Here is a 12,365-nt window from a genome sequence, read left to right as displayed (position 1 = left end):
GGGTTATTTTCATAAAAAATGTAGCAGAATACATTTTGGCCTAAACTTCTGAAGGAAGATTATTCATTTCCAAATTTCTTAACAGTAACAGAAAAAAAAAAACTTTTTTTTTTCAATATTTTCTGTAGTTTTTCATTTATTTAGCAAACAATAAAAAATCAAGTGGTGATTAAATACTACCAAAATAACATTCTATTTGTGTGGAAAATACCGTCTGTATATTTAGGGACAGCCCGTAAAATCAGGGCTCTTTTCTCCTGCCCGCAAATTCCCGTAGCAGGAAAAAAGTGCCCGTTAAAACGACGGCTGCGGCGAGACAAACTGACTGCGCATGCACGGCTTTCGCCTCTCGGTCACTCACAGTCAGTCTCATCATCTCCTCCTCCCCCACCTGTGCCCTGCCCACATGGCCTGCATATAATTTTCCCTCCACTGCCGCCGTGGACCGCGCACAAGCAAGCTAGGAGGAAGGAGCCTGCTGCCTGCCGGAGGTGGACCGCGTGTGGAGAGGAGTCAGATGAGACGACGGACACCGACCGACCCGACCAGCCCAGGACTGTCTGCAGCTGCACCAGCCAGCTGAGCTCCCACCCCGGCGTCCCCCCACGACGAGGATCCATCCATCTCTGGGCTGGCCTGGCACAGACAGACACCAGCACCATCGGCCATCCACTGTCTCTCGAGTTTCGTCGACTCCATCTGATGATCTTCTTCTCCAGACCGTGAGTACTCCTCCTAGGCTCCTACTAGTCTCCTCTCCTCACTCCCAGTCCCCCCCAGGCCCCACCTGCCACCTCCGACCCCCTCAGCCCTGGCCTGAGCCCAGGGGGCAGGGCTGCTGAAGGATCCATCCATCCAGGATTCCATCCATGGCCTCTCCTCACTCCCAGTCCCCCCCAGGCCCCACCTGCCAGTGCCACCTCTGACCCCCTCAGCCCTGGCCTGAGCCCAGGGCAGGGCTGCTGAAGAATCCATCCATCCAGGATTCCATCCATGGCCTCTCCTCGCTCCCAGTCCCCCCCCAGGCCCCACCTGCCAGTGCCACCTCTGACCCCCTCAGCCCTGGCCTGAGCCCAGGGCAGGGCTGCTGAAGAATCCATCCATCCAGGATTCCATCCATGGCCTCTCCTCCCTCCCAGTCCCCCCCAGGCCCCACCTGCCAGTGCCACCTCTGACCCCCTCAGCCCTGGCCTGAGCCCAGGGAAGGGCTGCTGAAGAATCCATCCATCCAGGATTCCATCCATGGCCTCTCCTCGCTCCCAGTCCCCGCCAGGCCGCACCTGCCACCTCTGACCACCTCCTGTACCATGTCCGCAGTCTCTAACCATCTCGTCTTTTATCATGTCTGCAGGGGAGTCTGGACACTGGAGAGGAGTCAAGAGTGAGAGCGCCGCCGGGGTGGGGGTCACGGGAGAAGTCAGATGTGTGGGGCCTGCAGAGTGGAGACCAGAGCCGTCTGAGTGAGCCCTGCACAGTGCACCTGAGAGGAGGTAAGTGACAGCACCGCCAGACCAGTCTGATGGGGGGTCACTGATATAAAGATCCCTCTATATTAGTAACCCCCCATATCTTAATGTATTCACTCTGTGGAAGGTGGTCTCTGGTCACCAGATTGCCCCCCACATCAGAGTTCCTGGCGTTCCTCTTTACATCAGAGTCTGCAGGATTCTCCCCTTACAGTGCGAAGGGGAAACTCTGCGGACCCTGATATAAAAGGGAACTCTGATGTAAAGGGGAATGCAGTGGACTCTGATATAAGGCGGTTTCTGGTCACCAGAGCACCCACTTAAATCAGAGTTCCCCCTTAAATCAAGATCTGCAGCATTCCTCTTTATGTCAGAGTTACACTGTAAGGGGGAATCCTGCACACTCTGATATATGGGGGAACACTGTGCTGGCTGGGTTATATTAATCTGATCTTCATGTAAATGGAGAAATATGGTTTTTGACTTTTGTTTAACCTGAACACATTGCTAATAGCACTATCTACATGTTTATAGTTTTAGTATTGATATTTGCACGGTTTAGCACTGAAAACAGCCTGTTTATGTACATTTTTGCAATGCCAGTAAAAAATTGGTGCCGTCCGTAAATTTGGACATTCTGCCAGTAAATTTCCCTCCGGGGGGGTTGGCAACACTGCTGGGCAGGAAGGAGGTAAAAGTTCCCGGAACTGAAGTGGTTAAAGTAGCACAGTGCTGAATTGCAAAACAAGCCCTGGACATGAAGGGGGTAAAACCTTTCAGAGGTCAAGAGGTTAATAAATCTTGCTTTAATTGTACACAGTTTGGTTTTAGCTTCATGTGATATTTCTTGTGGCTGCAGTTCTTCTGAGCTCCACAAGGTGGCGATCTCACTTATACAGAGACAGGAAATCTCTCTGGAAGACAGGAAGTGAGATATGGTACAGACAGGAAGTGAAGTAAGGTACAGACAGGAAATGAGGTAAGGTACAGACAGGAAGTGAACTGTGGTACAGACAGGAAGTGAGGTACAGACAGGAAGTGAGGTACAGACAGGAAGTGAGGTACAGACAGGAAGTGAGGTACAGACAGGAAGCTCCATGTGGGAGGAATTATAGAGGAGACGTTGCTGGAAGTATCAGTGGAGGAGGTAATGAGATTGTATTTTATCATATCTCCCATCACTCTCCCTTGTAGGACTCCATATTTCTCTGTCCCTCTTTTCGGTCTGATGTACACACAGACATATGAACATACAATATAACGCCACAAAGTCTTCATATCGCTCTCAGATTTCCCTCAGATATCAGATTATTTCATGTACTGAAGTGAAAACACTGATATAAAAGAAAAGTAATGGTGAAATAAAACATAAGTGGGTGTAACTGATCACATTGTCACCAAACGTCACCCCCAAATAAAAGTTTTCCCTGTAAGGGTCCGGTCACACCAGGAACTGCACGTTTCTCATGAATTTCCACATGTGCGTTTACATGCGTTCTCAGTGCATTTTTTAGCATTGGGAAGGACAGGGGATCAAAGGAGACAAACTTGTGTTTTGTCCCCAGAGTCACATTGTGTTGTGTTTACTCCCATGTACATGCGTTTATGTACTCACAAAATCAGATACTTAAAGACTCATCCAAACCACATGTCAGTGTTTATCATGCACCTGGATGGAGATCCCTCTTTGGATGGGATGATCCCTCTGCACAGTGCTGGACTGGTGAAGCCTGACAGGGAGAGCAGCAGCTGCTGCCGCTATATCACACAGGCAGGCCGCCGCATGGACTTTTTATTTTATTTGTTTTTATTTTTCAAAACCTTGTGACAAAAATGAGATCTGCAAAATACTCCCCATGCCTCTTATCAAATACTTTGGGGTGTCTACTTTCCAAAAAGGGGGCGATTTGGAGGTGTTTGTTCTATCCTGGCATTTCAGGACCTCTGAAACTGTGATAGGTAGTGAGGAAGAGAAATACACCCTTTGAAAGCCTGAAGGTGGTCATTGGATTTTGGGGACCTGTATGTGGCTAGACTGCCAAAACCTCTCTCACATGTGGGATCCTCATACTCAGGAGAAGTAGCAGAATGTGTTTTGGGGTGTAATGCCACATATATCCATGGCTTGTGTGAGAAATATCTCATTAAAGTGACAACTTTGTGTACAAAAAAGAAAAACAATTTTTTGTCATATTCAAAAATTGCGATAAATAAAATCTTCCATGCACTCACCATGCCTCTCAGCAAATATCTCTGGGGCGTCTACATTCCAAAAAGGGGTCATTTTGGGGGTTTATGTACTGCCGTGGCATTTTAGTACTTCAAGAAATGTGATAGGCAGTCAGAAAGTAAAAGCTGTGTAAATTCCAGTATATATCCCATAGTTTGTAGACTGTATTGTATTCTGCTACATGTCTTTGATACAAAAAAATACATTTTGTCCTAAATTAATGAAAAAAATAGATTTTATTGGATATTTTATGAAGGGGGGGGGGGACCTTCTGAAGCTAAAGAGGTTAAATTGCATTTATGTGCCAAGAAATAACTTTAATGTATTTTTTTACTAAAATTTTGCCTTTTATAAAGCATTGCTCTAATATCATGTAACATAAATAAATTAGAACCTCCAACATTTTATTCTCTAGGGTGTCTGCTGTCAATAGATATATAATATATTGGGGGTTTTAAGTAATCTTCAGGCCATAAAATGATTTTTAAAACATGTAAACAAAAAAATAAAAAACAGTTAATAAATGGCTCCAGGATTCAAGTGGACCCTTTATTACACACTGAGTCCAGGAAGCCACAGAGAGACCACGTTTCCCCTGACTTCCTCTCCAGGCTGTGATCCCACTCTGGTTGGGCGCCACCTACAGTGGAAGAAGAAGACTGCACCTGCCTACATCTGCTTTATGCTTTGTCTGATCAGGATGACGGGCATTTCTCCCTGAACACAGAGTGCCCTAAACAGGAGGAAAACGTGGTGCAGCATTTAGCCCAGTCCAGCTGTAGTGTAGACTTTGACAGGCTGCAGGCAGCGGGGGTGGACGCTGTACCTGTGCCTACCAGGTGTATTATACCGCCAGCATTGCACACACAGGGACTGGACCCCCCATGTACAAGGGACCTAAGAGATACAATCAGCTTGTCACCCATCCCACCAGACTCCTATAACTGGAATATTACATTTTTGGGTGGATGTGTTGTAGAAGAACCCAGACCACAGTATTGTGCTGTGAAAATATCATCCAACTTTATTAATCATATATATGTGACACTTTACCAACAGAAGAACAGAGATAGATTGTTTACATTTAAAGGATCTATTTATACCATTTTTATCATCTATGCTATGAAACTGATTACCATATGACACGCCCCTCATTAATACCAGCCCTGCCCACTTATGTAACCCTCTAAACATCCAAATCCCTGTAAATTCCCAGAAGACACTTTCATCTTTTATCCATAACAAGCTCATTGGGTAGAAGATAACCCCGAGCCCCTCCTGCTCATTCCCACACAACAAGTCCATGTCACCATCTACAAGGTTAGAGGACCTGAAGGAGAACAAGACCATGACCACCAGGACCATCGCCTGACTGAAGCCATGCTCACATTTCTTTCTAATGCTGCTTTTATGGTCTCCTCAGATACAGATCTGGCAGATGTACATTAGTGTAACCCTTTCACTCCAATCTGTGCTTGACCATCTTTTTTGGGGTACAGAGGTGACATTTGGGGTCTAACGTCTCTTTAAAGAGGACCTGTGACCAGCAATATGCTATCACATGAAGGGCTATCAACCCCCTATGTGATAGAAATAAAGTTGAGGGAAAAGTTAAAACAAACTTAAAGTATCACACTGTAAATAATAAAAACACACAAAAAAAAAATGTACCCCCCCCCCCCCCCCCGTGTACATATAGTAAACGCCAGTGCTGGGTGCGGTTATGTAGGAAAACAACAATCACACGACACATCTTACATATCGCAGCACACACCAGAGTGAGAGGAATAACTCTAGGGACATCATTCATGGATAACTATTTATACTGATGACCTGTAAAGGATTTTAGAGCGTCACCTATGGGACATTTTTGGTATTGAAGTTTGTCACCATTTCACAAGTCCATCCAATTTTTAGAGCTTGACATATTTGGTATCTATATACAAGACACAAACCTCATATTTTATATTTCACCAAATAAATTGGGTAATAAATTGTGTTTGTGTGCCCTAAAATTATCTGCAGTGCTTCTTTTTTTTACAGAAAATGTGCATTTGATAAAAAAAATTGTGCCAATATCCTCCGACATAAAAAATTAAAACTACCAACATTTTATTCTCCAGAGTCTCTGCTTTGAGAAAAAAAAAATGTTTGTGAGTTTTAAATAATCATCTGGCCTAAAAATGTGAATTTAACCATGTGCATAAAAAATGTACAATCAACTCTGGCAGTAAAAGAAAGAACCACACCAATGTAGAAAATTATTATCACAACTATAGTAACAACTAATGGCTTAGGAAGGAAACCCACCATATTACTCAACCAAGTTCCAACTAAACCCATCCAAGACAATGGATCCCTCTTCCTCCCACCCAGGTGTCTGTTGGAACTCCTTTACCTTGTGTAGATATCTCCTTCTGAGATCCTCATGATATAAAATAAATGTACAACACTCTCTATGTGACACCAGATTGTAGACTCCACCTTGAGCTTCCCAGAGATAGTCAGCAGCCATGCAGTTCTGTGACACCACCTTAGGTGATGGAGACACTTCTGCTGTCAGCTCTGCTATAACATCAATGGTCTCATTGGTTATCTGATCCATGACTCCAGTACACGGGTTCATCCTAATTATCTTAGATTACTTAGATTCCCCATCCCGTCTATGAAGGGATCACTGCATAAAACATTTCCACTCCAGAGAAAATGTTTCTTCTCACTGGAAGGCCAGGGGAGTATTGGGAGAAATTGAGGCTTTCCCTTACAGATATGGGAGGGGCAACATAACCTAAAGTACAGCTATGGTGGGAATTGAAGGGAAGACATTTTAGGGTGCTCCTTCCACACAAGAAGAATATGTTATCTGGAAGGACTAGGAATCTATTGGACAAATCGGGATTAAACATTCTGTAATTACATTGAGAAACCATGAAATGTTACTGGCCTGTGATTGGCTCTCCTATTGTTAGCGAGGTAAGTGAGACTTCCCTTGTCGGTGTCATTAATGGAATTTAAGAATCCATGCAAAATGTTTCTCCTAAAACCAAAAAGGTGACCCCCTTGGGTAGGTACCCATCCTAATATTCCTAATATGAGTTTGTAGTCCCGGCTACTACAGGAAAGATGAGGGCAATCATTTACACCTTTTACAGCAGGACAGTAAATATCAGAACACAATTCATACATAAGACCAACAGCAAGAAGTCTGCTAGCTTAATGTGTAATGCAATCTGTCATTATCATTCCCAGAGTTCCCTCTGCAACATCGTTTTATCACCTGTTATCCTGTCTGTAGATCTGTTATTTTCCCACCTTCTGTAACAGGGTGACAACCCCCATCATTCTGCAGTAACATTACACAGCAGCGTTGTCACCCTGTACAGGGAAGTCTTAGATAGATTATAAGCAAATGTGTAAGGTAAAGTCTACAGGCTTGAAAAGATCAGTTTGTAATTGGATAAAAAATTGGCTAAAAGATAGAATTTGGAGAGTAGTGGTCAATGATTCTTACTCTGAATGGTGTAAGGTTCTCAGTGGTGTACCCCAAGGTTCAGTGTTGGGACCCTTACTTTTTAATACCTTTATAAATGATATTGGGTCTGGGATTAAAAGTAGCATTTCAGTCTTTGCAGATGACTCCAAGCTTTGCAGTGGAATAACTTCCCTACAGGATGTCTCCAACTTACAAGCTGACCTCAATGCACTGTTTCATTGGGCAACTATGGGGTAAATGAGGTTTAATGTTGATAAATGTAAAGTTATGCACTTGGGGGTAAGAATATGCATGAATCATACATACTAGGGGGAGAAGGATCTGGGGAAATCCATAGCAGAGAAGGATCTGGGGGAATCCATAGCGGAGAAGGATCTGGGGGAATCCATAGCGGAGAAGGATCTGGGGGAATCCATAGCGGAGAAGGATCTGGGGGAATTCATAGCGGAGAAGGATCTGGGGGAATTCATAGCTGAGAAGGATCTGGGGGAATCCATAGCGGAGAAGGATCTGGGGGAATCCATAGCGGAGAAGGATCTGGGGGAATTCATAGTGGAGAAGGATCTGGGGGAATCCATAGCGGAGAAGGATCTGGGGGAATTCATAGCGGAGAAGGATCTGGGGGAATTCATAGCTGAGAAGAATCTGGGGGAATTCATAGCTGAGAAGGATCTGGGGAAATCCATAGTGGAGAAGGATCTGGGGAAATCCATAGCGGAGAAGGATCTAGGAGAATCCATAGCAGAGAAGGATCTGGGAGAATCCATGGCGGAGAAGGATCTGGGTGTTCTGATAGATCCTAAGCTAAATAATAGCATGCAATGCCAAGCTGTTGTTTCCAAAGCAAGCAAAGTCCTTTCTTGTATAACAGAGGCATGGACTCCAGAGAGAGAGAGAGAATTTTCCCCCTCTACAAATCATTAGTAAGACCTCATCTGGAATATGCAGTTCAGTTTTGGGCTCCAGTTCTTAAAAAGGATATCAGGGAACTGGAGAGAGTGCAGAGAAGGGCAACCAAACTGATAAGAGGCATTGAGGAGAGATTAAAGGAACTGAATTGATTCTCTCTTGAGAAGAGGAGATTAAGGGGGGATATGATCACCATGTATAAATTCATAAGGGGGGATATGATCACCATGTATAATACATAAGGGGGGATATGATCTCCTTGTATAAATACATAAGGGGTCCATATAGCGAACTTGGCGTTGAATTGTTCACTTTAAGGTGAACACAGAGGACAAGGGGGCACTCTTTACGTCTAGAGGAAAATAGATTTCATCTCCAAATACAGAAAGGTTTCTTCACCGTAAGAGCTGTGAAAATGTGGAATAGACTCCCTCCAGAGGTGGTTCTGGCCAGCTCACTAGATTGCTTTATAAAAGTCCTGGATTCTTTCCTGGGTGTACATAATATAAATGGCTACTAGGATTTATAGGTAAAGTTAATCCAGGGAATATCCGATTGCCTCTATGGGGATCAGGAAGGAATTGTTTCCCCTGCTGTAGTAAATTGGATCATGCTTTGCTGGGGTTTTTCGCCTTCCTCTGGATCATCTGTGGGTATAGGATTGTGTATATGGGATTGTATGATTGGGTTTTCTTTACTGTTTTTTTTTTTAAATGGTTGAGCCAGATGGACTTGTGTCTTTTTTCAACCTGACTAACTATGTAACTATGTGTAAGTAAGACACACAACAGAAAAAGCCCAACTTCAGCTAATGCTTCTAAAGCAGTTACAGCAACAGGGGTTTTTTCTAAGGGTTAAACCTCCATATGAATTAAAACTGACAGTAAGCAACCCCTCCAACTGCCATTTTTTGCCAAATTGCTAAACCTTCAATAGGAAGTAGAATAAAATAGATCAACTGGGAGGATCAACAAGTAATAAAAATGTTACAAGGGGAGACTCGGAAAAACAAAAACTTGTTTGCTAATGACTGATCTTTTAGACCCTGCAGGACTCATTAACCTGTTGCCGACCACCCGCCACCTTTTTACTGCGGCAGTGTGGCTCTCCTGCACAAACCAACGTAGACCTACATCGGTTGCGCACCTGCAGTTAGGGGGGCGAGCGCACACACTGCCGCCGGCACGTTCCTGCCCCACTCAGCAACGGGGTAGCCAATGCACGGGTCAGGCGGCTCCGATCCCCGCTGAGAGAGGACGGTCAGATGTTGTAAACACAGCTGACCATTCTTCTCCCTGGAATGATCACAGAGCCCCTGTAATCCTTCTATATAGGATCACAGGTCTCTAAGATTATTTCACAAACCACGCCCCCCCCCCCACAGTTAGAATCACACCCCTAGGCTCACATTTAACCCCTTGATCACCCACAATGTTAACTCCTTCCCTGCCAGTGTCATTATTACAGTGACAGTGCATATTTTTAGCAGTGATTTCTGTAGTAATGTCACTGGTCCCCCCAAAATTGTCAAAAATGGCAGTCCGATCTGTCCACCGCAATGTCGCAGTCCAGCTAAAAATCGCCGCCATTACTAGTAAAAAAAAAAAAAACAATAAAAATGGCTTAAATCTTTCCCGCAGTTAGTAAACGCAATGACTTTTGCGCAAACCAATCAAAATCCGCTTATAGTGATTTTTTTCTTTTTACTAAAATTATGTAGCAGAAAACAAATTGGCCTAAAATGTTAAAAAAATTTGATATTTAAATTTTTTTTTGAGAATGTTAAATAGCAGAAAGTGAAAAATTTGTTTTCTGTTTTTCAGAATTGTCGCTCTTTTTTTGTTTATAGCGCAAAAAATAAAAATCACACAGGTGATCAAATACCACCAAAAGAAAGCGCTGTTTGTGGGGAAAAAAAGGGACATCAATTTTATTTCGGTACAGCAACGGCTGAGTGCGCAATTGTCAGTTAAATTTAACGCTGTGTTGAATTGAAAAATATGGCCTGGTCATTAGGGGAAAAACCTTCCAGTCAAGAAGTGGTTAAAAAAACTGTCACCTAAAATACATCACATTGTCCCCTATGTGATGAAAGGGAAGTAAAACAAAAATTACAAATATTTTTATTTTTTTGCAAAAAAATTGGTTACACCCAAGCACATAAAATTTCCCCCCGAAGAAATTTTGAGGCCCTCTTCCTATATGCTCGTAGAAACGTAAGCGGATGCGTCGGGGCACCTACGCATGAAAATGTTGATTGCAATACACAGGTTGCCATGCACACGGGAGTGAAAGCATTAATTCTAGCACCAGACCTCCTCCATAACACTAAACTGATACATGTAGGGGGCTTTTTAAGCATTGCCTAAAGAAAATATAGGGGACTGAAGTTTGTTGCCATTTCACAGGCACACACAAATTTAAAGTGGAGTTCCACCCTATTTTTATACTTACCTCCATCTTCTCGCTCCGGGTCACCTGAAAAAGAAATGGATAATCGCATATTTTTTTTTTTTTTACTTACCTCGTAGCGAAGAAAATATACTTACCTTACTTCCTTCTTCCTCCTTCCTCGGCCGCGGCCCGTCGTCACTTCCTGGCTCTGCAATGATTCCTGGGAGCTGGACGTCATAGCTCCCAGGAATCATTGCGCCTGCACCGGCCCCGACGTCAGTTCCGGGTCGCGCGCGTCATCCCCTTCTAAACAGCTTCTGGGCATGCCCAGAAGCTGTGGAGGGGTGACGCGCGCGACCCGGAAGTGACGTCGGGGCCGGCGCAGAGCATCGTGGGACCACAGAAGGCGGAAGAAGACGCCGAAGAGGACGCGCTGGCTTCAAGCTGCCCACATCTGAGATGGCAGCGCTGGACAAGACGTTTGCAAGGTAAGTATTTCGTCTTGCAGGTAAGTGCAACCCGGGACAGATCAGAGGCTAGCCATTGTGGAATGCACTAGCCCTGACTGTCCCGGGGGTATTAAAAAAAAAAAAAAAAATCCAGGGTGGAACTCCGCTTTAAGGTTTGGCAAATTTGGTATCCATTTACTCAGCGCAACATCTTTTATATTTTACCAAACATGTGGGTAATTTATTGCATATGTTCACCCTAATGTTCACGTTAGGTTAAATTTTGTGTTTCCTATACCTTTAAGGTAATATCGGGTGACATAAATTTGAACTACCACTATTTTATTCTCTAGGGAGCTTTCAGAAAATATATAATGTTTGGGGGTTTTACATCATTTTCAAGTCTAAAATGATTTTTAAACGTGTGCAAAAAATGCAAAAAAGGGGTCAGGCAGCAAAAAAGGTCACAGTTGAACCCCAACTGGAGGAATGTCAGTCCTCAAAAGTGGTAAGAATGTGACCACACACTTCACACTTGGTAAGCTCAGAGCTCTTGCCGTTGTGCTGTGTGAATAGTCTATGGAGATGAATAATAGCTGGACACAGGAAGAATATATCAAGGACATTCTTTCTTCACCAGATGGAATCCCTGAGACTTTCAGTAGAACCAAATGTAACACAAAGTAGCCAGCTGAAATTAAATGGTACTGTTAAATGCATCCCATAAACAGCAGAAAGTCAGTGTTGAAGGCCTACAGCAGCTTAGAAAGTTACTTTCTTACTGAACAGAGACTTCTCCCTGGCTGGTGTCCCAACCACAGACCTGCCTGCAAAGCTGTCATCCATGAGAGGAGATGAAACATGGAAAGGAGGCATTGATCATGGGAGAGGAAGTTTGGATAAGGTGAGCATAGCTGGAGCCCCAAAGCCTGGCATATGGTGTATCAACAGTCAGAAGAACCTGGAATGGACTCTCCCACTGAGGCTTGGCAAGATGCCATTGGATCCCATCCTAGTCTCTGGTACTGAGGCAGTGATGGTCATGTATTCTCTCAGACAAGGAAGAAAACACTTGGGAACACAGCTCAGTTAGTGAATGATGAAAATGCATTACATGTTCAGTCAAAGCTCCATAAACAAATAAAAAGATGAGAATCATGAGGAAAACAGTTCAGTCACTGATACTTATCTGAAAAAATAAAAATAAAAAAGTTATCATATTTACAGGCCTTCTAGGTTTAAGTCTGATGGACATAAGCACTACAGTTAGTGCATCCAATCATTACATTCCAGTTTGCTCACAGATTTTTTTTTTTTTTTCTAAAGTCACATTTTATCTTTTCACGTCTTCCCTAGCTTGTGGGATGACATTGGGGCTGTGAAACGAATGGGACACCCGCAAATCCTTTATTATTCCTCCTTCT

General features: G+C 43.8%; 1 protein-coding gene across 1 annotated transcript in view; it reads right to left on the bottom strand.

The window, feature by feature from the left end:
- LOC309548362 (uncharacterized protein) overlaps positions 1–12,365 on the bottom strand; it is a gene marked incomplete at both ends in the record, with an annotated part of 275,124 nt that overhangs the window by 35,425 nt on the left and 227,334 nt on the right. The gene's annotated exons all lie outside the window — the stretch shown is intronic.

The sequence above is a fragment of the Pelophylax lessonae genome (genome assembly GCF_965119305.1).
Source record: "Pelophylax lessonae genome assembly, chromosome: 2".
Lineage (NCBI taxonomy): Eukaryota > Metazoa > Chordata > Amphibia > Anura > Ranidae > Pelophylax > Pelophylax lessonae.
The sequence above is the reverse complement of the archived record's forward strand: the minus strand, read 5'-3'. Positions and strand labels throughout refer to the sequence as shown.